This window comes from Heptranchias perlo, chromosome 20 (assembly GCF_035084215.1).
Source record: "Heptranchias perlo isolate sHepPer1 chromosome 20, sHepPer1.hap1, whole genome shotgun sequence".
Classification (NCBI taxonomy): domain Eukaryota; kingdom Metazoa; phylum Chordata; class Chondrichthyes; order Hexanchiformes; family Hexanchidae; genus Heptranchias; species Heptranchias perlo.
In genome coordinates this window covers 9966592-9990401 of record NC_090344.1, presented here as the reverse complement: position 1 = coordinate 9990401, position 23810 = coordinate 9966592, and the positions used below count along the sequence as shown (strand labels likewise).

Sequence of the window (23810 nt, the reverse complement as noted above, 5' to 3'; positions counted from 1 at the left end):
CAGAGTGAAACAAAACACTAATTTGATTAAAGTATACCTATGGTAGAGTGTATGTTATCACGATACGGAGAAATTTACTTGCGAGCATTGGTGCTTGAGGGGTGGAATTCTTGCTTGCAGTAATTTTATTCCTGTAAAACTAGTTCCTGAAGTGTAGGATGGAAAGTATCCTGGCTGAGCGGTCGGAGGCGCTGGTTTAAAGCTCCAGTTAAATCCCACGATTTGTAAATGGATGAAAATCATAGTTTTCGTCTCCAAAACCGCAGCCTCCCTCCTCGAAACAAGTAATACTGAACATCTCATCTGCTATTGTAACAGCGTAGGCCGGAGGAACCACATGGCAATTCAAATAAGTAGATGCATTTTGGAACACAACAATTGTACCTTCAACTCCGGTCGAAATGTTCATAAGGAAAAGGATTGTTTGATCTCGGTGAGACTCGAATTAAAAACCCCGGCATTTCCCCAGAATCTGCGGCATAAAAAGACCGCGCACTGACCGATTGCACCACTAGAGCCCGGTCACTCTGATCACCTGTCCCACTCTGCTGGAAAGAATCTGAACATAAAATGTTCTTACCTGTGGAAACGTGTCCTGTCCCCGTGATGAAACTAATATCTGAACTTTCACTTTCAGCTTCTTTCACATCCTCTGCTCCATCGCATTACAATCGAGTTTTCTGTGAACAGGTCAAAATGAACATTGCCAAAAATGCTATCAGTGGTGAAATTTGAACCCAGAAACACCCCAGACATTGGATCCACGCACCTTTGACCACCAGCTCACGCTTCCATAAAACAGCACCACTGGTTAAAGGTCTGTTTAATGCTCAAATAAATGAATTAGAGCAAATTGACCGCATTTGCCGCGTGCTGGGATTGTTCCCTTGGAGCAGAGAAGGTTCAGAGGAGATTTGATAGAAGTTTTCAAAGTCATGAAGGGTTCAGATAAAGTAAATAAAGAGAAGCTGTTCCCATTGGCGGAAGAGTCGGAAACCAGAGGACACAGATTTAAGGTGATTGGCAAAAGAAGCAAAGGAGACATGAGGAAAAACCTTTTTACGCAACGAATAATTATAATCTCGAATGCGCTGCCTGAAAGGGTGGTGGAAGCAGATTCAATCGTGGCTTTTGAAAAGGAATTTGATAAATACTTCAAGGGGAAAAAATGCAGGGCTACCGGGAAAGGGCCTGACTGGATTGCTCTTACATAATGCCGGCACGGGTTCGATAGGTCGAATGGCCTCCTTCTGGACTGTGTCCATTCAATGATTCCACAATAATTATTATTTTACAAACAGTGAACAGCCCATCCCAAAAAGACGGTCCCGCTTTCAAGCAGAGAGACACTTAATCGCTGTGAAAACGCAATGACCTCGACATGATTTGAACACGCATCCTTCTAATCTAGAGTCAGACGCGCTACCGTTGCGCCACGAGATCCACATCCAACAGCTGGAGCCGTATCCATAAGAGGGAGATCAGTACCGACCGCCGCAGGGACTTCCAGAGGCGGAAGCAGCAACAGCAACAGTTCCGCTTTCTCATCGAGCCACTGCCCGGTCCCGGCCTGAGCCCTGTCTGGGAGCCGCCTGCCAGTCTCTCTTCACTGAACGAGATCATGAAAGGCTCCAGCAGCGCTGTCTCGGCGAATAGCAACAGTTCAAAACCGCATTCCAGATGCGACAACAAACCCATCAGTTTTCCACTGTTCCCCAGCTGCCGGAGTGAGAGAGTTTGCGACAGCAGAATTTATGGAGGACCGGAGAGAGTGAAACTTTATTTGGGCTTTCGTGGGAAATCCTGGATTTGAACCAGTGAAACTCCCTGAGCGGGAATCAGATCCAAAGATCAACTGGCAACAGAGCCGTGCAGCCAATGTAAAATTTCGCTGTCACGCAGCCGATCAGCCAACCTTCCAGAACACAATATCCGTCCATTCTCGCTTTCTTCTACAATATATGATGTACAGCGATATCAGATTCAGCACTTATTATTTCAAGTCAACAATATTATCCTCTCTTCACCAAATTCGTTTTGAATGTACGACTTGCTTTATAGTGATCAGTTTGCAGAATGAAGTGCTCTGAAGCTACATAAATGTGGAGACATTGGCTACGAACTCATCAGCTGGGTTATAACTTTACTTTTCCTACCGTCTCAGACTGCTGGTGTTGCTGGTTAGATCAGTTTTCACCATTCAAGGAAGCCTGAGAATTCTATCAATTGAATTATTTGTATAATAAATTGAACCCGTTAATTTATTATACAATTATTTTTTAAATTTATTCATAACAATTAAACACGTGAATTATTTATATAATAAATTATACACTTGAATTATTTATATAATAAATAAATCAATTGAATTATTTCGATAATAAATTAAACTAATGAATTATTTATATAATAAATTAAACTATTGAATTATTTATATAACAAACTATTGAGTTATTTTTATAATAAATTAAACATTTTAATTATTTTGATAATTAAACATTTGAAGTGTTTGTATAAAAAATAAACACTTGAATAAATTATATAATAAATGAAGCAATTAAATTGTTTATACTATAAAGTAAACAATTGAATTATTTATATAATAAATTAAACACTTGTCTTTATATAATAAATTAAACAATTGAATTATTGATATGATAAAATATACTATTGAATTATTTATATATAAAATTAAAGGATTGAAATATTTATATAATAAATTAAACAATTGACTTATTCATATAATAAATTAATCAATTGAATTATTTAGATAACCAATTAAGCTATTGAATTATTTATATAATAAATTAAACACAAATTATCATAAAAGAAATTTAAAAATTGAATTTTTTATTAACAAATGAAAGACTTGTGTTCTTTATATAATAAATTAAACATTTGATTATATAACAAATTTTTTTAATGAATTATTTATATGATAATTAAACACGAAGTTTTTATGCAATCAATTAAACAATTTCATTATATAATACATTAAACAATTCAATTATTGATATATTAAGTTAAACTATTGAATTATTTATATAAGTTAAACAATTGAATTGTTTAGATAATAAATTAAACACATGAATTATTATATAATAAATTATACACATGAATAATTTATGTAAAAAATTAAACAATTGTCGACAAGAGACAGAATCAGTGACAGATACAGTGATGCAAGGAAATAAACAAAGAGTATAAATGCCAGGTTCTGCAATCTAGAAGAATTTAAATTGCTGATTGGGAGATATTCCTTCTCGTGTCTTGAAATCTTGAAAGAAAGCATTGGTCGCCCGCCACGGTGGAATGCCTCTCCTGCTTTGAAAAAGGTAAACGCGGTCAATTAGCTCTAGTTTATTCATTTGGACATTGAACAGATCGTAAAACAGTAACTCACCGAGTATAATTCAAACCGGGGCAAGAAAAACCGAGTGGGGTGTGAGTCCAACGCTTCAAACACTGGGCCATTGCAGCTGCACAAAGCAGTTCTTGCACAGCTGTAGGTCAGACTGCGGAGGGTTATCACAGGGCCTCCGTCAGACGACATGTGCTTTCAAACAGGATTCCAAATGGACACATGCAGCAAATGGCCATACGAGGATTGGTGGCATTGGCGTTGAATTCTCGCCTGCTTATCATGCGACCCGGTTTTGATACCTGGCCAATGCAGGATCGTTTTACATTCTGCACCAATGAGGAACACGGGAACAGGAGTCGGCCATTTCGCCCATCGAGCCTGTTCTGCAATCAAGTCCACAAAAAAGCAGGACAAATAGAATCCGACCAATTGCCGCACCATCAGTCTGCTCTCAATCATCAGCAAAGTGATGGAAGGTGTCGTCGACAGTGCTATCAAGCGGCACGAACTCACCAATAAGCTATTAATCGATGCTCAGTTTGGGTTCCACCAGGACAAATAGGCTCCAGATCTCATGACAGCCTTGGTCCTACCATGGACAAAAGAGCTGAATTCCAGAGGTGAGGTGAAAGTGACTGCCTTGACAGCAAGGCAGCATTTGAACGAGTGTGACATCAAGGAGCCCGAGTAAATTTGAAGTCAATGGGAATCAGGGAGAAAACTCTCCAGTGGCTGGAGTCATACCGAGCACAAAGGAAGATGGCAGAGTTTGTTGGAGGCCAATCATCTCAGCCCCAGGACATTGCTGCAGGAGTTCCTCAGGGCAGTGTCCTTGGCCCAACCATCTTCAGCTGCTTCATCAATGAACTTCCCTCCATCATAACGTCAGAAATGGGGATGTTCGCTGATGATTGCACAGTGTTCAGTTCCATTCGCAACCCCTCAGAAAATGAAGCAGTCCGAGCCTGTATGCAGCAAGACCTGGACAACATCCAGGCTTGGGCTCATAAGTGGCAAGTAACATTCGCGCCAGACAAGTGCCAGTCAAGAGACTTTCTAACCACCTCGCCTTGACTTTCAACGACATTACCATCGCAGAATCACTCAAATCAACATCCTGGGGGTGACAACGGATCAGAAACTTAACTGGACCAACCACATAAATACTCTGGCGACAAGAGCAGGTCAGCGGCTGGGTATTCTGTGGCGAGTGAATCACCTCCTCATTCTCCAAAGCCTTTCCACCATCGACAAGGCATAAATCAGGAAGGTGATGGAATAATCTCCACTTGCCTGGATGGGTACAGCTCCAACAACACTCAAGAAGCTCGACACCATCCAGGACAAAGCAGCCCGCTTGATTGGCACCCCATCCTCCACAATAAACATTCACTCCCTTCACCACCGGTGCACAGTGGCTGCAGTGTGTACCATCCACAGGGTGGACTGCAGCAACTCGCCAAGGCTTCTTCAACAGCACCTCCCAAACCCACGACCTCTACCACCTAGAAGGAAAAGAGCAGCAGGCACATGGGAACAAAACCGGCTGCACGTTCCTCTGCAATTCACACCCCGTCCCGACTTGGAAATATATCGCCGTTCCCTCGTCGTCACTGGGTAAAAATCCTGGAACTCCCAACCTAACAGCACTGTGGGAGAACCTTCACCACACGGACTTCAGCAGTTGAAGAAGACGGCTCACGACCACCTTCTCAAGGGCAGTAAGGGATGGACAATAAATGCTGGCCTTGCCAGCGACGCCCACATTCCATGAATATTTTAAAAATGTCTGACCTGTGACCTAACTCCCTATAACCGCCTCAGCCCCATATCTCTTCGTAACTTCGGTTAACAAAAACCTGTCAATCTAAGATTTAAAATTTACAATTGAGGTCGCTTCAACTGCCGTTTGCTGAACCGTGTTCCAAACTTCTACCAACCTTTGCGTGTAGAAGTGTTTCCTAACTTTATTCCTGAAAGTCCTGGCTCTAATTTTTACGCTATGTTCCCTCATCCTAGACTCCCCAACCAGCGGAAATAGTTTCTCTCTATCTACCCCTTTAGTTCCCCTTAATATCTTGAAACTTCGATCAAATCACCCCTTAATCTTCTGAATTCTCGGGAATGCAACATAGGAACAGGAATAGGCCATTCAGCCCCTCGTTCCTGCTCTGCCAATTGTTAAGATCATGGCTGATCTGTGATCTAATTCCATGTACCTGCCTATGGCCCATATCCCGTAATACCTTTGGTTGCCAAAAAGAAACTGTCCATTTCAGATTTAAATTTAGCAATTGAGCTAGTATTAATTGCCGTTCGCGGAAGAGAGTTCCAAACTTCTACAACCCTTTGTGTGTAGAAATGTTTTCTAATCTCACTCCTGAAAGGTCTGGCTCTAATTTTTAGACTGTGCCATCTACTCCTAGAATCCCCAATCAGTGGAAATAGTTTCTCTCTATCCACCCTATCTGTTCCCCTAATAAACTTCGATCAGATCACCCCTTAACCTTCGAAACTGTAGAGAATGCAACTCCAATTTGTGTAATCTCTCCTCGTAACTTAAACCTTGAATTCCGGGTATCATTCTCGTAAACCTACGCTGCACTGCCTCCAAGGTCAATATGTCCTTCCGAAGGTGCGGTGCCCAAAACTGCACACAGGACTCCAGGTGTGGTCTAACCAGGGTTTTGTACGGCTCTGGCATAACTTCTGCCTCCTTGTACTCTAGTCCTCTAGTTATAAAGGCCAGCATTCCATAAGCCTTCTTGATTATTTTCTGCACCTGGTCATGACACTTCAATGATCTATGTACCTGAACCCTTAAGTCCCTTTGGACATTCACTGTTTTTAACTTTTTTACCATTTAGAAAGGACCCTGTTCTATCCTTTTTTGATCCAAAGTGGATGACCTCACATTTGTCTACATTGAATTCCATTTGCCACAGTTTTGCCCATTCACCTAATCTATCAATATCGCTTTGTAATTTTATGTTTTCATCTACATTGCTTACAATGTCACCAATCTTTATGTCATCGGCAAACTTAGATATGAGACTTTCGATGCCTTCATCGAAGTCGTTAATGAATATTGTAAATAATTGAGGCCCTAAGACAGATCCCTGCGGGACTCCACTGGTCACATCCTGCCAATGTGAGTACCTACCCATCCCTACTCTCTGTCGCCTTTCGCTCAGCCAACTTTCTAACCAAGTCCGTACTTTTCCTTCGATTCCATGGGCTTCTATCTTCGCTAACAATCTCTGATGTGGGACCTTATCAAATGCCTTCTGGAAGTCCATATGAATAACATCCATTGACATTCCCTTGTCCACTACTTTAGTCACCTCTTCAAAAAATTCAATCAGGTTTGTCAAGCACGACCTACCTTTCACAAATCCATGCTGGCTCTCTCTGATTAACTGTAAATTCTCGAGGTGTTCAGTCACCCTATACTTAATTATAGACTCCAGCATTTTCCCCACAACAACCCGAGTTTGTGTAATCTCTCCTCATAATTTAGCGCTGGGAATCCAGATACCATTCTGGTAAATCTATGCTTCACTCCCCCCAAGGCCAATATATCACTCCTAAGGTGCGGTGCTCAGAACTGATCACAGGACTCCAGGTTTGGTCCAACCAGGAACTTTGTATAGCTGAAGCATGACTTCTAACCCCTTGTATTCTAACCCTCCTGATGTAAAGGCCAACATTCTATTTGACGATTTGATTATTTCCTGTACCTGTCCATGACAGTTCAATGATGTATGTACATAGACCCCGAAGTCCCTTTGGACCTCAAGAGTTTCGAGCAATTCACCATTTATAAAGTATTCTGATGGAACATTTTTAGGTCCAAAGTGGACGGCCTCACACGTGCCTACATTGAAATCAATTTGCCACAGTTTTGCCCATTCACTTAATCGAGTAATATCGCTCCGTAATCTTATTCTTCCACCGACACTGCTTACAATTCTGTCATCGGCAAACTTGGACATGTGATTCTCGATCCCGTCATCTCATATCAATCAGACCGGTCAAACTGGGGTAAATTCACATTCAGCTTCAATCTCCACATCATCTTGAGACATTTTATTTACTCCGTGTGTGTTGCGCTTTGGAAACTTCTGCACTTTGTCCTCTGGAGCTCAAATATAATTCAATTCGAACAACTGCAAAGATGTCAGAATCCAATTGGTGACTTCGAACACAGAAACAGTGAGATAAAAGGGCTCGTCCGGGAGTTGAACCCGGGACCTCTCGCACATTCACATCGTTGAAACACCCTCAGCGAGAATCATTCCACCGTCTTCAGCCGATTGGCCATCCATTCAGACCTCGTCTGTCCATCCAATCTCGTTTTCTATTTCGATGTGCAGCAACATCAAGTTGCACACGATCTATTTCCAGTCACCAATATTAGTCTCTCTTTACCAAATTCGTTTCCAATGAACGACTTGTTTTATCAAATAAGACTTTTCAGAATTAGTTAATCTGAAGCAACATTGTCATCTGTCTCGGGATCGGCGTAGAATATAAGTTACCATCAGTGTACTTCACTATTAACGCTGTTTTCTTTCACTGTGATGGCGAAGAGACATAAATGTGGAGACATTAGCTCCGAATTTATCAGCTGGGTTGCACCATTACATTTCCTACCGTCTCGGTCTTTTTTTTCGTTAACTTTCCCTGCTGGTGTTGCAGGTTAGATCAGCCTTTACCGTTCCAGGATGCCTGAGAAGTCCATCAGGGGACAACACACAGAGACAAGAGACAGGGGGAGATAGAGAGATTCATGTAAATAAAGTAGAGTATAAATGGGTGGTTCTGCAAAGTAGCAGAATTTTAGTTGCAGATTGGGCAAGATTCTTTCTTGTGTATTTGAATTTTGCAAGAGTACATTGGGCACCCAATTAAAAGCGCCGGCCACGCTCGAGTATCTCTCATGCTCTGAGAGAGATAAATGAAGTGAGTTAGATCCAGTTCATTCATTTGAGCATTGAACGGATCTTTAAACAATAATTCAGCGAGCAGAAATCAAACCTGCGAAGGAAAACTCCATTTGATCTTGAATTTAACGCTTCAACCACTCGGCGATCGCAGCGGCACATGGCAGTACTTGCATGGCTGTAGATGCTACTTTAAACTGCCAGTTGCTTCAAACGATGCCCGATAGACCGGCGTAGTCTTGTAGCTTTCCCAGCAGCTTCATTTGATTCGGTGGGTCAAGTTTGGGAAATTTAATGATTTTCACCGGCAGCTTGTGGTAGTATATTACCTCATTTTCATTACCGGTAATGAACCACTGCAGCCACTGCAGAATTCGGTGCCACCCACAGCCGATCGGCCATCCTTTCAGACCTCTTCTATCCATCCAATCACGTTTTCTATTCCGATGTCGAGAAATGTCGAGTTGCACACGAACTATTTCCTCCGTTCTCTTTCGCAAACATATCACTGAACAAAACTTCACAAGTCACTCAGGAAAAATAATTCAGTTCAAAATCATTAGCTTCCGAAGGACCTGCGAGGACAGACTGACCAAACCTGCGTTCAGTCGTGAAGCTTGTGGGTGTGTTGTGATCCTAAGGGACAGATACAGGCCTGCGACACAGAGCGAAGGCAGGAACTCAGAAATGTGGCCATAAATGGGCAGCCAGTCAGTCACAGTCATTGATTCTGACACACGGCCCGGTAGTTGTTCAGTCAGTCGGGGAGTGAGGCCTGCAGCCAGCAAACAAAAAGCCTGGCCTGAGAATAAGGCAGAGACCCAATCAGACGGATAGACAGACAGACATCTGACTCAACGTCAAAACGCAGCGTGATCGAATCACGTTGCGGTGATATCATTTTCACAGTAGCTCACGGTCCTGCCCACAGGTTTTATAGCGGGGCAGTGTTTTATGGATGGGCTGTTCATTGTTAGTAAAATAATATTGGTCGGAATTTAATTTGTTACATTAAAGTGCTCTTTGTTTGTTAATTTTGATCTACATCCTCGACAGTATATACAGAAACAAGTAACAATGTTTAAGGGATGTGGTCTATTCAATATTCGTTGCAAAACCCTGTCAGCCGGTGTAAAAATAAACACAAACTACCCAACACGCGGGTAAGCCAATAAAGCGAAAATATATGCATGGACGGTTAGCTCAGTTGGTTCGAATGTGGTGCTAATAACGCCAAGGTCGTGGGTTCGATCCCCGTACGGGCTATTGCAATATTTTGGTAACTTTTAAAAGTTTGGCAGGCTTTTGAAACAAGCGAATCCACACAAAATGTCATGAGGTCAATTTTTGGAGTAACATCCATTAATATGTTTTCTAATCTATCTTTTTGAGGTCCAAAGTGGACGGCCTCAAACTTGCTTACGTTGAAATCCATTTGCCGCAGTTTTGCCTATTCACCTCATCGAGTAATATCTCTCTGTAATCTCATTGTTCCATCCACACTGCTTATAATTCTGTCTATCTTTGTGTCAACGGCAAACTTGAATATGTGGTTCTCCATCCCGTCATCTAATATCAATGAGACCGCCTAAATTGGGGTAAATTCACATTCAGCTTCAATCTCCACATCATCTTGAGACATTTTATTTACTCCGTGTGTGTTGCGCCTTGGAAACTTCTGCACTTTGTCCTCTGGAGCTCAAATATAATTCAATTCGAACAACTGCAAAGATGTCAGAATCCAATTGGTGACTTTTCACGAAAAAGCAGTGAGACAACAGGGCTCGTCCGGGATTTGAACCCGGGACCTCTCGCATATTCCATTGGAAAAACGCCCAAAGCGAGAATCAGACCCCGAGAAAGCTTGCGAGAAAGCCCTGCAGCCGGTCTAAAATTTCACCATAGTCTTCAGCCGATCGGCTATCCTTTCCAACCGCTTCTGTCCACCCAATCTCGTTTTCTATTCCTATTTGCAGCAATATCAAGTTGTACACTACCTATTTCCAGTCACCAATATTAGCCTCTCTTTACTAAATTCGTTTACAATGTACGACTTGTTTCTTCAAATAATACTTTTCAGAATTAGTTAATCTGAAGCTACATTGGCATCTGTCTCGGCATCGTCAGAGTATACAAGCTACCATAAGTATATTTTACTCACATTGCTGTTTCCTTTCACTGTGAGGGCGAAGAGACAAAAACGTGGAGACATTAGCTACGAATTTATCAGCTGGGTTGCACCTTTACTTTTCCGACCGTCTCAATCTTTTTTTTCCTTTACCTTTCCCTGCTGGTGTTGCAGGTTAGATCAGCCTTTCCCGTTCCAGGAAGCCTGAGAAGTCCATCAGGGGACAACATCGAGACAAGAGACAAGGAGAGATAGTGAGTTTCATGTAAATAAAGTCGCTTATAAATGGGTGGTTCTGCAAAGTAGCAGAATTTTAGTTGCAGATTGGGCAAGATTCTTTCTTGTGTATTTGAATTTTGCAAGAGTACATTGGGCACCCAATTAAAAGCGCCGGCCACGTTCGAGTATCTCTCATGCTCTGAGAGAGATAAATGAAGTGAGTTAGATCCAGTTCATTCATTTGAGCATTGAACGGATCTTTAAACAATAATTCAGCGAGCAGAAATCAAACCTGCGAAGGAAAACTCCATTTGATCTTGAATTTAACGCTTCAACCACTCGGCGATCGCAGCGGCACATGGCATTACTTGCATGGCTGCAGATGCCACTTTAAACTGCCAGTTGCTTCAAACGATGCCCGATAGACCGGCGTTGCCTTGTAGCTTTCCCAGGAGCTTCATTTGACTCGGTGGGTCAAGTTTGGGAAATGGAATGATTTTCAGCGGCAGCTTGTGGTAGTATATTACCTCATTTTCATTACCGGTAATGAACCACTGCAGCCACTGCAGAATTCGGTGCCACCCACAGCCGATCGGCCATCCTTTCAGACCTCTTCTGTCCAACCAATCACGTTTTCTATTCCGATGTAGAGAAATGTCGAGTTGCACACTAACTATTTCCTCCGTTCTCTTTCGCAAACATATCACTGAACAAATCTTCACAAGTCACTCAGGAAAAATAATTCAGTTCAAAATCATTAGCTTCCGAAGGACCTGCGAGGACAGACTGACCAAACCTGCGTTCAGTCGTGTAGCTTGTGGGTGTGTTGTGATCCTAAGGGACAGAGACAGGCCTGCGACACAGAGCGATGGCAGGAACTCAGAAATGTGGCCATAAATGGGCAGACAGTCAGTCACAGTCATTGATTCTGACACACGGCCCGGTAGTTGTTCAGTCAGTCGGGGAGCGAAGCCTGCAGCCAGCAAACAAAAAGCCTGGCCTGAGAATAAGGCAGAGACCCAATCAGACGGATAGATAGACAGACATGTGACTCAACGTCAAAACGCAGCGTGATCGAATCACGTTGCGGTGATATCATTTTCAAAGCAGCTCAGGGTCCTGCCCACAGGTTTTATAGCGGGGCAGTGTTTTATGGATGGGCTGTTCATTGTTAGTAAAATAATATTGATCGGAATTTAATTTGTTACATTAAATTGCTCTTTGTTTGTTAATTTTGATCTACATCCTCGACAGTATATACAGAAACAAGTAACAATGTTTAAGGGATGTGATTTATTCAATATTCGTTGTAAAACCCTGTCAGATGGTGTAAAAATAAACACAAACTACCCAACACGTGGGTAAGCCCATAAAGCTAAGATGTATACATGGCCGGTTAGCTCAGTTGGTTAGAGCGTGGTGCTAATTACGCCAAGGTCGCGGGTTCGATCCCCGTACGGGCCATAAGGTTCCTATTGCAATATTTTGGTAACTTTTAAAAGTTTGGCAGACTTGAGAAACAAGCGAATCCACACAAAATGTCATGTGGTCAATTTTTTGGAGTAACATCCATTAATATGTTTTCTGATCCATCATTTTGAGGTCCAAAGTGGACGGCCTCAAACTTGCTTACGTTGAAATCCATTTGCCGCAGTTTTGCCCATTCACTTAATCTAGTGATATCTCTCTGTCATCTCATTCTTCCATCCACACTGCTTATAATTCTGTCTATCTTTGTGTCATCGGCAAACTTGGATACGTGGTTCCCGATCCCGTCATCGAATATCAATGAGACCGCCTAAATTGGGGTAAATTCACATTTAGCTTCAATCTCCACATCATCTTGAGACATTTTATTTACTCCGTGTGTGTTGCGCCTTGGAAACTTCTGCACTTTGTCCTCTGGAGCTCAAATATAATTCAATTCGAACAACTGCAAAGATGTCAGAATCCAATTGGTGACTTTTCACTAAAAAGCAGTGAGACAACAGGGCTCGTCCGGGATTTGAACCCGGGACCTCTCGCATATTCCATTAGAAAAAACGCCCAAAGCGAGAATCATACCCCTAGACCAACGAGCCGTTTGCTAGAAAGCCCTGCAGCCGGTCTAAAATTTCAACATAGTCTTCAGCCGATCGGCTATCCTTTCCAACCGCTTCTGTCCACTCAATCTCGTTTTCTATTCCTATTTGCAGCAATATCAAGTTGTACACTACCTATTTCCAGTCACCAATATTAGCCTCTCTACTAAATTCGTTTACAATGTACGACTTGTTTCTTCAAATAATACTTTTCAGAATTAGTTAATCTGAAGCTACATTGGCATCTGTCTCGGCATCGTCAGAGTATACAAGCTACCATAAGTATATTTTACTCACATTGCTGTTTCCTTTCACTGTGAGGGCGAAGAGACAAAAATGTGGAGACATTATCTACGAATTTATCAGCTGGGTTGCACCTTTACTTTTCCGACCGTCTCAATCTTTTTTTTCCTTCACCTTTCCCTGCTGGTGTTGCAGGTTCGATCAGCCTTTACCGTTCCAGGAAGCCTGAGAAGTCCATCAGGGGACAACATCGAGACAAGAGACAAGGAGAGATAGTGAGATTCATCTAAATAAAGTCGCTTATAAATGGGTGGTTCTGCAAAGTAGCAGAATTTTAGTTGCAGATTGGGCAAGATTCTTTCTTGTGTATTTGAATTTTGCAAGAGTACATTGGGCACCCAATTAAAAGCGCCGGCCACGTTCGAGTATCTCTCATGCTCTGAGAGAGATAAATGAAGTGAGTTAGATCCAGTTCATTCATTTGAGCATTGAACGGTAGATGCCACTTTAAACTGCCAGTTGCTTCAAACGATGCCCGATAGACCGGCGTTGTCTTGTAGCTTTCCCAGGAGCTTCATTTGATTCGGTGGGTCAAGTTTGGGAAATTGAATGATTTTCAGCGGCAGCTTGTGGTAGTATATTACCTCATTTTCATTACCGGTAATGAACCACTGCAGCCACTGCAGAATTCGGTGCCACCCACAGCCGATCGGCCATCCTTTCAGACCTCTTCTATCCATCCAATCACGTTTTCTATTCCGATGTAGAGAAATGTCGAGTTGCACACTAACTATTTCCTCCGTTCTCTTTCGCAAACATATCACTGAACAAAGCTTCACAAGTCACTCAGGAAAAATAATTCAGTTCAAAATCATTAGCTTCCGAAGGACCTGCGAGGACAGACTGACCAAACCTGCGTTCAGTCGTGAAGCTTGTGGGTGTGTTGTGATCCTGAGGGACAGAGACAGGCCTGCGACACAGAGCGATGGCAGGAACTCAGAAATGTGGCCATAAATGGGCAGACAGTCTGTCACAGTCATTGATTCTGACACACGACCCGGCAGTTGTTCAGTCAGTGGGGGAGCGAGGCCTGCAGCCAGCAAACAAAAAGCCTGGCCTGAGAATAAGGCAGAGACCCAATCAGACGGATAGACAGACAGACATCTGACTCAACGTCAAAACGCAGAGTGATCGAATCACGTTGCGGTGATATCATTTTCAAAGCAGCTCAGGGTCCTGCCCACAGGTTTTAAAGCGGGGCAGTGTTTTATGGATGGGCTGTTCATTGTTAGTAAAATAATATTGATCGGAATTTAATTTGTTACATTAAAGTGGTCTTTGTTTGTTAATTTTGATCTACATCCTCGACAGTATATACAGAAACAAGTAACAATGTTTAAGTGATGTGATTTATTCAATATTCGTTGTAAAACCCTGTCAGATGGTGTAAAAATAAACACAAACTACCCAACACGCGGGTAAGCCCATAAAGCTAAGATGTATACATGGCTGGTTAGCTCAGTTGGTTAGAGCGTGGTGCTAATAACGCCAAGGTTGCGGGTTCGATCCCCGTACGGGCCATAAGGTTCCTATTGCAATATTTTGGTAACTTTTAAAAGTTTGGCAGACTTCAGAAACAAGCGAATCCACACAAAATGTCATGAGGTCAATTTTTTGGAGTAACATCCATTAATATGTTTTCTGATCTATCATTTTGAGGTCCAAAGTGGACGGCCTCAAACTTGCTTACGTTGAAATCCATTTGCCGCAGTTTTGCCCATTCACTTAATCTAGTAATATCTCTCTGTAATCTCATTCTTCCATCCAAACTGCTTATAATTCTGTCTATCTTTGTGTCATCGGCAAACTTGGATATGTGGTTCTCGATCCCGTCATCTAATATCAATGAGACCGCCTAAATTGGGGTAAATTCACATTCAGCTTCAATCTCCACATCATCTTGAGACATTTTATTTACTCCGTGTGTGTTGCGCCTTGGAAACTTCTGCACTTTGTCCTCTGGAGCTCAAATATAATTCAATTCGATAAACTGCAAAGATGTCAGAATCCAATTGGTGACTTTTCACTAAAAAGCAGTGAGATAACAGGGCTCTTCCGGGATTTGAACCCGGGACCTTTCGCATATTCCATTAGAAAAACGCCCAAAGCGAGAATCATACCCCTAGACCAACGAGCCGCTTGCTAGAAAGCCCTGCAGCCGGTCTAAAATTTCACCATAGTCTTCAGCCGATCGGCTATCCTTTCCAACCGCTTCTGTCCACCCAATCTCGTTTTCTATTCCTATTTGAAGCAATATCAAGTTGTACACTACCTATTTCCAGTCACCAATATTAGCCTCTCTTTACTAAATTCGTTTACAATGTACGACTTGTTTCTTCAAATAATACTTTTCAGAATTAGTTAATCTGAAGCTACATTGGCATCTGTCTCGGCATCGTCAGAGTATACAAGCTACCATAAGTATATTTTACTCACATTGCTGTTTCCTTTCACTGTGAGGGCGAAGAGACAAAAATGTGGAGACATTAGCTACGAATTTGTCAGCTGGGTTGCACCTTTACTTTTCCGACCGTCTCAATCTTTTTTTCCTTGACCTTTCCCTGCTGGTGTTGCAGGTTCGATCAGCCTTTCCCGTTCCAGGAAGCCTGAGAAGTCCATCAGGGGACAACATCGAGACAAGAGACTAGGAGAGATACTGAGATTCATCTAAATAAAGTCGCTTCTAAATGGGTGGTTCTGCAAAGTAGCAGAATTTTAGTTTCAGATTGGGCAAGATTCTTTCTTGTGTATTTGAATTTTGCAAGAGTACATTGGGCACCCAATTAAAAGCGCCGGCCGCGCTCGAGTATCTCTCATGCACTGAGAGAGATAAATGAAGTAAGTTAGATCCAGTTCATTCATTTGAGCATTGAACGGATCTTTAAACAATAATTCAGCGAGCAGAAATCAAACCTGCGAAGGAAAACTCCATTTGATCTTGAATTTAACGCTTCAACCACTCGGCGATCGCAGCGGTACGTGGCAGTACTTGCATGGCTGTAGATGCCACTTTAAACTGCCAGTTGCTTCAAACGATGCCCGATAGACCGGCGTTGTCTTGTAGCTTTCCCAGGAGCTTCATTTGATTCGGTGGGACAAGTTTGGGAAATTGAATGATTTTCAGCGGCAGCTTGTGGTAGTATATTACCTCATTTTCATTACCGGTAATGAACCACTGCAGCCACTGCAGAATTCGGTGCCACCCACAGCCGATCGGCCATCCTTTCAGACCTCTTCTATCCATCCAATCACGTGTTCTATTCCGATGTAGAGAAATGTCGAGTTGCACACTAACTATTTCCTCCGTTCTCTTTCGCAAACATATCACTGAACAAAGCTTCACAAGTCACTCAGGAAAAATAATTCAGTTCAAAATCATTAGCTTCCGAAGGACCTGCGAGGACAGACTGACCAAACCTGCGTTCAGTCGTGAAGCTTGTGGGTGTGTTGTGATCCTAAGGGACAGAGACAGGCCTGCGACACAGAGCGATGGCAGGAACTCAGAAATGTGGCCATAAATGGGCAGACAGTCAGTCACAGTCATTGATTCTGACAGTCGGGGAGCGAAGCCTGCAGCCAGCAAACAAAAAGCCTGGCCTGAGAATAAGTCGGAGACCCAATCAGACGGATAGACAGACAGACATCTGACTCAACGTCAAAACGCAGCGTGATCGAATCACGTTGCGGTGATATCATTTTCAAAGCAGCTCAGGGTCCTGCCCACAGGTTTTATAGCGGGGCAGTGTTTTATGGATGGGCTGTTCATTGTTAGTAAAATAATATTGATCGGAATTTAATTTGTTACATTAAAGTGCTCTTTGTTTGTTAATTTTGATCTACATCCTCGACAGTATATACAGAAACAAGTAACAATGTTTCAGGGATGTGATTTATTCAATATTCGTTGTAAAACCCTGTCAGATGGTGTAAAAATAAACACAAACTACCCAACACGCGGGTAAGCCCATAAAGCTAAGATGCGCACATGGCCGGTTAGCTCAGTTGGTTAGAGCGTGGTGCTAATAACGCCAAGGTCGCGGGTTCGATCCCCGTACGGGCCATAAGGTTCCTATTGCAATATTTTGGTAACTTTTAAAAGTTTGGCAGACTTCAGAAACAAGCGAATCCACACAAAATGTCATGAGGTCAATTTTTTGGAGTAACATCCATTAATATGTTTTCTGATCTATCATTTTGAGGTCCAAAGTGGACGGCCTCAAACTTGCTTACGTTGAAATCCATTTGCCGCAGTTTTGCCCATTCACTTAATCTCGTAATATCTCTCTGTAATCTCATTCTTCCATCCACACTGCTTATAATTCTGTCCATCTTTGTGTCATCGGCAAACTTGGATATGTGGTTCTCGATCCCGTCATCTAATATCAATGAGACCGCCTAAATTGGGGTAAATTCACATTCAGCTTCAATCTCCACATCATCTTGAGACATTTTATTTACTCCGTGTGTGTTGCGCCTTGGAAACTTCTGCACTTTGTCCTCTGGAGCTCAAATATAATTCAATTCGAACAACTGCAAAGATGTCAGAATCCAATTGGTGACTTTTCACTAAAAAGCAGTGAGACAACAGGGCTCGTCCGGGATTTGAACCCGGGACCTCTCGCAGATTCCAATAGAAAAACGCCCAAAGCGAGAATCATACCCCTAGACCAACGAGCCGCTTGCTAGAAAGCCCTGCAGCCGGTCTAAAATTTCACCATAGTCTTCAGCCGATCGGCTATCCTTTCCAACCGCTTCTGTCCACCCAATCTCGTTTTCTATTCCTATTTGAAGCAATATCAAGTTGTACACTACCTATTTCCAGTCACCAATATTAGCCTCTCTTTACTAAATTCGTTTACAATGTACGACTTGTTTCTTCAAATAATACTTTTCACAATTAGTTAATCTGAAGCTACATTGGCATCTGTCTCGGCATCGTCAGAGTATACAAGCTACCATAGGTATATTTTACTCACATTGCTGTTTCCTTTCACTGTGAGGTCGAAGAGACAAAAATGTGGAGACATTAGCTACGAATTTATCAGCTGGGTTGCACCTTTACTTTTCCGACCGTCTCAATCTTTTTTTCCTTGACCTTTCCCTGCTGGTGTTGCAGGTTCGATCAGCCTTTCCCGTTCCAGGAAGCCTGAGAAGTCCATCAGGGGACAACATCGAGACAAGAGACAAGGAGAGATAGAGAGATTAATGTAAATAAAGTCGCTTATAAATGGGTGGTACTGCAAAGTAGCAGAATTTTAGTTTCAGATTGGGCAAGATTCTTTCTTGTGTATTTGAATTTTGCAAGAGTACATTGGGCACCCAATTAAAACCGCCGGCCACGCTCGAGTATCTCTCATGCTCTGAGAGAGATAAATGAAGTGAGTTAGATCCAGTTCATTCATTTGAGCATTGAACGGATCTTGAAACAATAATTCAGCGAGCAGAAATCAAACCTGCGAAGGAAAACTCCATTTGATCTTGAATTTAACGCTTCAACCACTCGGCGATCGCAGCGGCACATGGCAGTACTTGCATGGCTGTAGATGCCACTTTAAACTGCCAGTTGCTTCAAACGATGCCCGATAGACCGGCGTTGTCTTGTAGCTTTCCCAGGAGCTTCATTTGATTCGGTGGGTCAAGTTTGGGAAATTGAATGATTTTCAGCGGCAGCTTGTGGTAGTATATTACCTCATTTTCATTGCCGGTAATGAACCACTGCAGCCACTGCAGAATTCGGTGCCACCCACAGCCGATCGGCCATCCTTTCAGACCTCTTCTATCCATCCAATCACGTTTTCTATTCCGATGTAGAGAAATGTCGAGTTGCACACTAACTATTTCCTCCGTTCTCTTTCGCAAACATATCACTGAACAAAACTTCACAAGTCACTCAGAAAAAATAATTCAGTTCAAAATCATTAGCTTCCGAAGGACCTGCGAGGACAGACTGACCAAACCTGCGTTCAGTCGTGAACCTTGTGGGTGTGTTGTGATCCGAAGGGACAGAGACAGGCCTGCGACACAGAGCGATGGCAGGAACTCAGAAATGTGGCCAGAAATGGGCAGACAGTCAGGCACAGTCATTGATTCTGACACACGGCCCGGTAGTTGTTCAGTCAGTCGGTGAGCGAGACCTGCAGCCAGCAAACAAAAAGCCTGGCCTGAGAATACGGCAGAGACCCAATCAGACGGATAGACAGACAGACATCTGACTCAACGTCAAAACGCAGCGTGATCGAATCACGTTGCGGTGATATCATTTTCACAGTAGCTCAGGGTCCTGCCCACAGGTTTTCTTGCGGGGCAGTGTTTTATGGATGGGCTGTTCATTGTTGGTAAAATAATATTGATCGGAATTTAATTTGTTACATTAAAGTGCTCTTTGTTTGTTAATTTTGATCTACATCCTCGACAGTATATACAGAAACAAGTAACAATGTTTAATTGATGTGATTTATTCAATATTCGTTGTGAAACCCTGTCAGATGGTTTAAAAATAAACACAAACTACCCAACACGCGGGTAAGCCCATAAAGCTAAGATGCACACATGCCCGTACGGGCCATAAGGTTCCTATTGCAATATTTTGGTAACTTTTAAAAGTTTGGCAGACTTGAGAAACAAGCGAATCCACACAAAATGTCATGTGATCAATTTTTTGGAGTAACATCCATTAATATGTTTTCTGATCTATCTTTTTGAGGTCCAAAGTGGACGGCCTCAAACTTGCTTACGTTGAAATCCATTTGCCGCAGTTTTGCCCATTCACTTCATCTAGTGATATCTCTCTGTAATCTCATTGTTCCATCCACACTGCTTATAATTCTGTCTATCTTTGTGTCATCGGCAAACTTGGATATGTGGTTCTCGATCCCGTCATCTCATATCAATGAGACCGCCTAAATTGGGGTAAATTCACATTCAGCTTCAATCTCCACATCATCTTGAGACATTTTATTTACTCCGTGTGTGTTGCGCCTTTGAAACTTCTGCACTTTGTCCTCTGGAGCTCAAATATAATTCAATTCGAACAACTGCAAAGATGTCAGAATCCAATTGGTGACTTTTCACTAAAAAGCAGTGAGATAACAGGGCTCGTCCGGTATTTGAACCCGGGACCTCTCGCATATTCCATTGGAAAAACGCCCAAAGCGAGAATCGTACCCCTAGACCAACGAGCCGCTTGCTAGAAAGCCCTGCAGCCGGCCTAAAATTTCACCATAGTCTTCAGCCGATCGGCTATCCTTTCCAACCGCTTCTGTCCACCCAATCTCGTTTTCTGTTCCTGTCGACAGCAATATCAAGTTGTGCACTCACTATTTCCAATCACTAATATTGGCCTCTCTTTACTAAATTCGTTTCCAATGTACGACTTGTTTTTTCAAATATTACTTTTCAGATTTAATTAATTTGAAGCTGCGTTGGCATCTGTCTCGGCATCATCAGAGTATACAAGCTACCATAAATATACTTTACTTGCATTGCTTTTTTCTTTCACTGTGAGGACGAAGAGATATAAATGTGTAGACATTAGCTACGAATTTATCAGCTGGGTTGCACCTTTACTTTTCCTAACGTTTCTGTCTTTTTTTTCATTTCCTTTCGCTGCTGGTGTTGCAGGTTAGATCAGCCTTTACCGTTCCAGGAAGCCTGAGAAGTCCATCAGGGGACAAATTGGAGACAAGAGACAGGGAGAGATGGAGAGATACATGTAAATGAAGTCGAGCATAAATGGGTGGTTCTGCAAAGTAGCAGAATTTTAGTTGCAGATTGGGAGCGATTCTTTCTTGTGTATTTGAATTTTGCAAGAGTACATTGTGCACCCAATTAAAATTATTTTCGAAATTGTAATAGATATCGAGACAGCTGTTCCATTGATCGCTGCAATCTGAAACGTTCGCTCGGTGAATTAGTTGTTCAACCACCCAACCATCGTGTCTCTGTGGCGCAATTGTTTAGCGCGTTCGGCTGTTTACTGAACGGTTGGTGGTTCGAGCCCACCCGGGGACAATGAGGAGCTTTTACCTGAACATTCGTTGTTTCGCGTTTCGGATGTGTGTTCTGTTGGCATGAAAATATGCCGTAAACGTTGCCAGCTGATCTTCCGCCATTTAATCTGCGGTCGGATGACAGGTGTCTGAACAATGTCCAAAAAACCGAGAATGGCTTGAAGGACAAGGTTGAAAATGGAGGGCTCACGATAAAAGTGAAATGCTGTTCACCTTCCGACAGGTTTCAGTTTATTTGTGAGAAATCGTTAAAGGATCCTGAAGCGCTCCCTCAGTTAACAAAAGTAGCTCTTAGCCGCATTTTTGCCGCAGCAACAAATCCATCAGTTTTTCTCTGTTACCCAGCTCCCCGAGTGAGTGAGGTCGTGACAGCAGCAACATTCTCCGGCTCCGCTCTCTCCAATCACCCGCTGCCGGCGGAAAGCAGCGAATGCAGTCTCAGGCAGCGCATTACTGTCCAACCCTGGGAGACAATTTCCCACTGAAACAGATTGGATTTGTGCTGAACTTTGAGTCTGTCGCGTGTCCGTGACGAGGTTCAGGTTGATTTCATCGATTCGTTTTCTTTTATCTCAGAAGCGCAGCAGGAGAAAACCGGAACTGAGAATCAAATTGTCCCTGTCGGTGATGAATTCAAGAGAATGTCGCTCCAAGCAGATCTGTGAAAGTCGCAGTGCAACCGCACAGAAGTTCCAAATACTCTGGCCTGGTGTCACCTCGCTCAAACCCTCTCTTTCGCTTATGATATTTCACGAGTGCAAAGCGTCCCCCGCTTCACTGAAGCTGCAATCGACATTTTCTTCTAGATGCCATGTCATGGGCCAAATAAAGGATGTGCACAGTTGCTGCTGAGAACAAATTACAAAGTAGCAGAAGTTCATCAAACTTGCACCATTGAAAGTCCTGGGTGGAGGTTTAGAGGATGCGATTGTGGGAAGAGTTTTATTGCAAATTTAACAGACCCTCACGTGAATTGCCGGGATGTCCAGAGCACCGAAAAAGCTCAGTCAGACTGAAGATCTGAAGGGTTCAATCCCGGGTTTCAGGAGCCTTTTCTCTCCCTCTCTGTTATCTTGATACCTCCTCCGTGCCCTTTACATTCTCCGATACGCTCGGAGTGCCACTTACCCACTGACACTCCCTGACTCTCCCTGATAACATCTGGCAGTCCCTTGCCCGAACTGTTAACTTCTGAGAGTGCCGTTAACTCTTTGAAACATCGTAGAACCTTCGTGTCACCTTGAAAACCCCTGAAAAGACCTTTGATTCCCTTACAGCCTGTGGAATCCCTCGCCTCACCGGATCGACACTAAGAAACTCTTAGACTCCCCGATTCTTTCTCAGGAGCCATTAACCTCTCTGATACCCAAGCGCGATTTAATGACATATGTGGATCTACCAGTCTTTGTTAAGGATAAGAGCCACAGTTTGTTCGCTCCCATTCCTCCGAAGTGCTGCGTTCATCGAGAGGGAAATCGCATCGACATTTATTTGATTTTCAAAGAAAAATAAAACATTGCATGTACAGGAAACAGAAATAGCTCAGATGGGGCAGCGTTAGAATTAAAATCTAGAGATACTTTGTTCAATCTGCGCTTAAGGCGGTCTTTATCTTTCTCTCTCTGTTGGCGGAATCCATAATGAGGGGTCTTAATCTTGAAATTGGAGACAGACCAATCAGACAAGAAATCAGGAATTACTTTACCAAACAAAATACGGCCGAAAGCTGGAACTCTCTCGGCCATAATGATGTGGATTGTGGCTGAATTCAAATATTCAAGACTGATATTGATAGATCTTTTCTCGGCTCGGGTACCAAGGGATATGTATCCAAGGCGGGGAAGCAGAGTTGAGTTGCAGATCACCTCATGATCCAATTGAATGACGCAGCAGGGAGAGGGGCTGAATGGCCCTCTCCTGTTCCGATGTTCCTATACTGCTCAGCGTGGTGCTGGATGACGTGTCAAAGGCATCAGACTGACTCCAGAATGAAAAGCGGGTGCACAGAAGGAGAAACCCTGAGATTGCAGAACGAACTGAACCCTTGCAGCAAAGCCAACAGCTGTCTATCTACAATAATGGAATGTGAAGAATTTTCACAACGACCCCGGCTAGCTCAGTCGGTAGAGCATGAGACTCTTAATCTCAGGGTCGTGGGTTCGAGCCCCACGTTGGGCGATTTGTGTTCTATTTTTCACAATGAATGTTAAAATTTTCTCGAGTAAATGAAATCCAGTTAAAAAAACAGACGCAACCCTGAGTTGTGTGAAATGAAACCTCCACCTTCTTATTCCCTCCACATGGGACACGGCAGATTATCGGTTCAGTCGGCTTCATTTTTTGCTGTTATCAAAAATGTTGAAGGTGAGAAATTGTAATATTTAGAAGATGACATCTCTGGATCCATTCGCCTCTCTGATACATCCTGAGCCCCCCATACCTTCTTTGATTCTCGCTGAGCTCCTTATCTTATCTGATACACTCTGTCTCTGATCTCAGAGAGTCCATGATCATCTTTGAACTTTGTCAGCGCTCTTTAACTTCTCTGATACCCACTGAATGCCGCTTACACAGATCCGTCCTGAGCCCCCTTACACTCTCTCAGACTCGGCAGTCCTTCCCCTCTCTCAGTTCTTAATATACTCTCCGATGCCCTCTGACAGTCCCTTCCCTTCTCTGAGCCCCCTGACACTTTCTGATGACATCTGACGATCCCTTCCCCGCTCTGAGATCCCCTTACACTCTCTGATTCCCTCTGAC

At 43.0% G+C, this 23810-nt stretch overlaps 7 non-coding genes across 7 annotated transcripts; 5 read left to right on the top strand and 2 right to left on the bottom strand.

Moving 5' to 3' along the window:
- The first annotated feature begins 12047 nt into the window (after positions 1 to 12047).
- trnai-aau (transfer RNA isoleucine (anticodon AAU)) lies at positions 12048 to 12121 on the top strand. Its single transcript has one exon. It is a non-coding gene; the product is annotated as a tRNA-Ile (tRNA).
- A 526-nt stretch (positions 12122 to 12647) lies between these two features.
- trnap-ugg (transfer RNA proline (anticodon UGG)) lies at positions 12648 to 12738 on the bottom strand. The gene is given in 2 exon segments: positions 12648 to 12683; positions 12703 to 12738. It is a non-coding gene; the product is annotated as a tRNA-Pro (tRNA).
- A 1750-nt stretch (positions 12739 to 14488) lies between these two features.
- trnai-aau (transfer RNA isoleucine (anticodon AAU)) lies at positions 14489 to 14562 on the top strand. The gene has a single exon. It is a non-coding gene; the product is annotated as a tRNA-Ile (tRNA).
- A 2466-nt stretch (positions 14563 to 17028) lies between these two features.
- trnai-aau (transfer RNA isoleucine (anticodon AAU)) lies at positions 17029 to 17102 on the top strand. The gene has a single exon. It is a non-coding gene; the product is annotated as a tRNA-Ile (tRNA).
- Positions 17103 to 17628: 526 nt separating this feature from the next.
- On the bottom strand, positions 17629 to 17718 carry trnap-ugg (transfer RNA proline (anticodon UGG)). The gene is given in 2 exon segments: positions 17629 to 17664; positions 17683 to 17718. It is a non-coding gene; the product is annotated as a tRNA-Pro (tRNA).
- Positions 17719 to 20977: 3259 nt separating this feature from the next.
- Positions 20978 to 21051, top strand: trnan-guu (transfer RNA asparagine (anticodon GUU)). Its single transcript has one exon. It is a non-coding gene; the product is annotated as a tRNA-Asn (tRNA).
- A 2104-nt stretch (positions 21052 to 23155) lies between these two features.
- Positions 23156 to 23228, top strand: trnak-cuu (transfer RNA lysine (anticodon CUU)). Its single transcript has one exon. It is a non-coding gene; the product is annotated as a tRNA-Lys (tRNA).
- Positions 23229 to 23810: the final 582 nt, after the last annotated feature.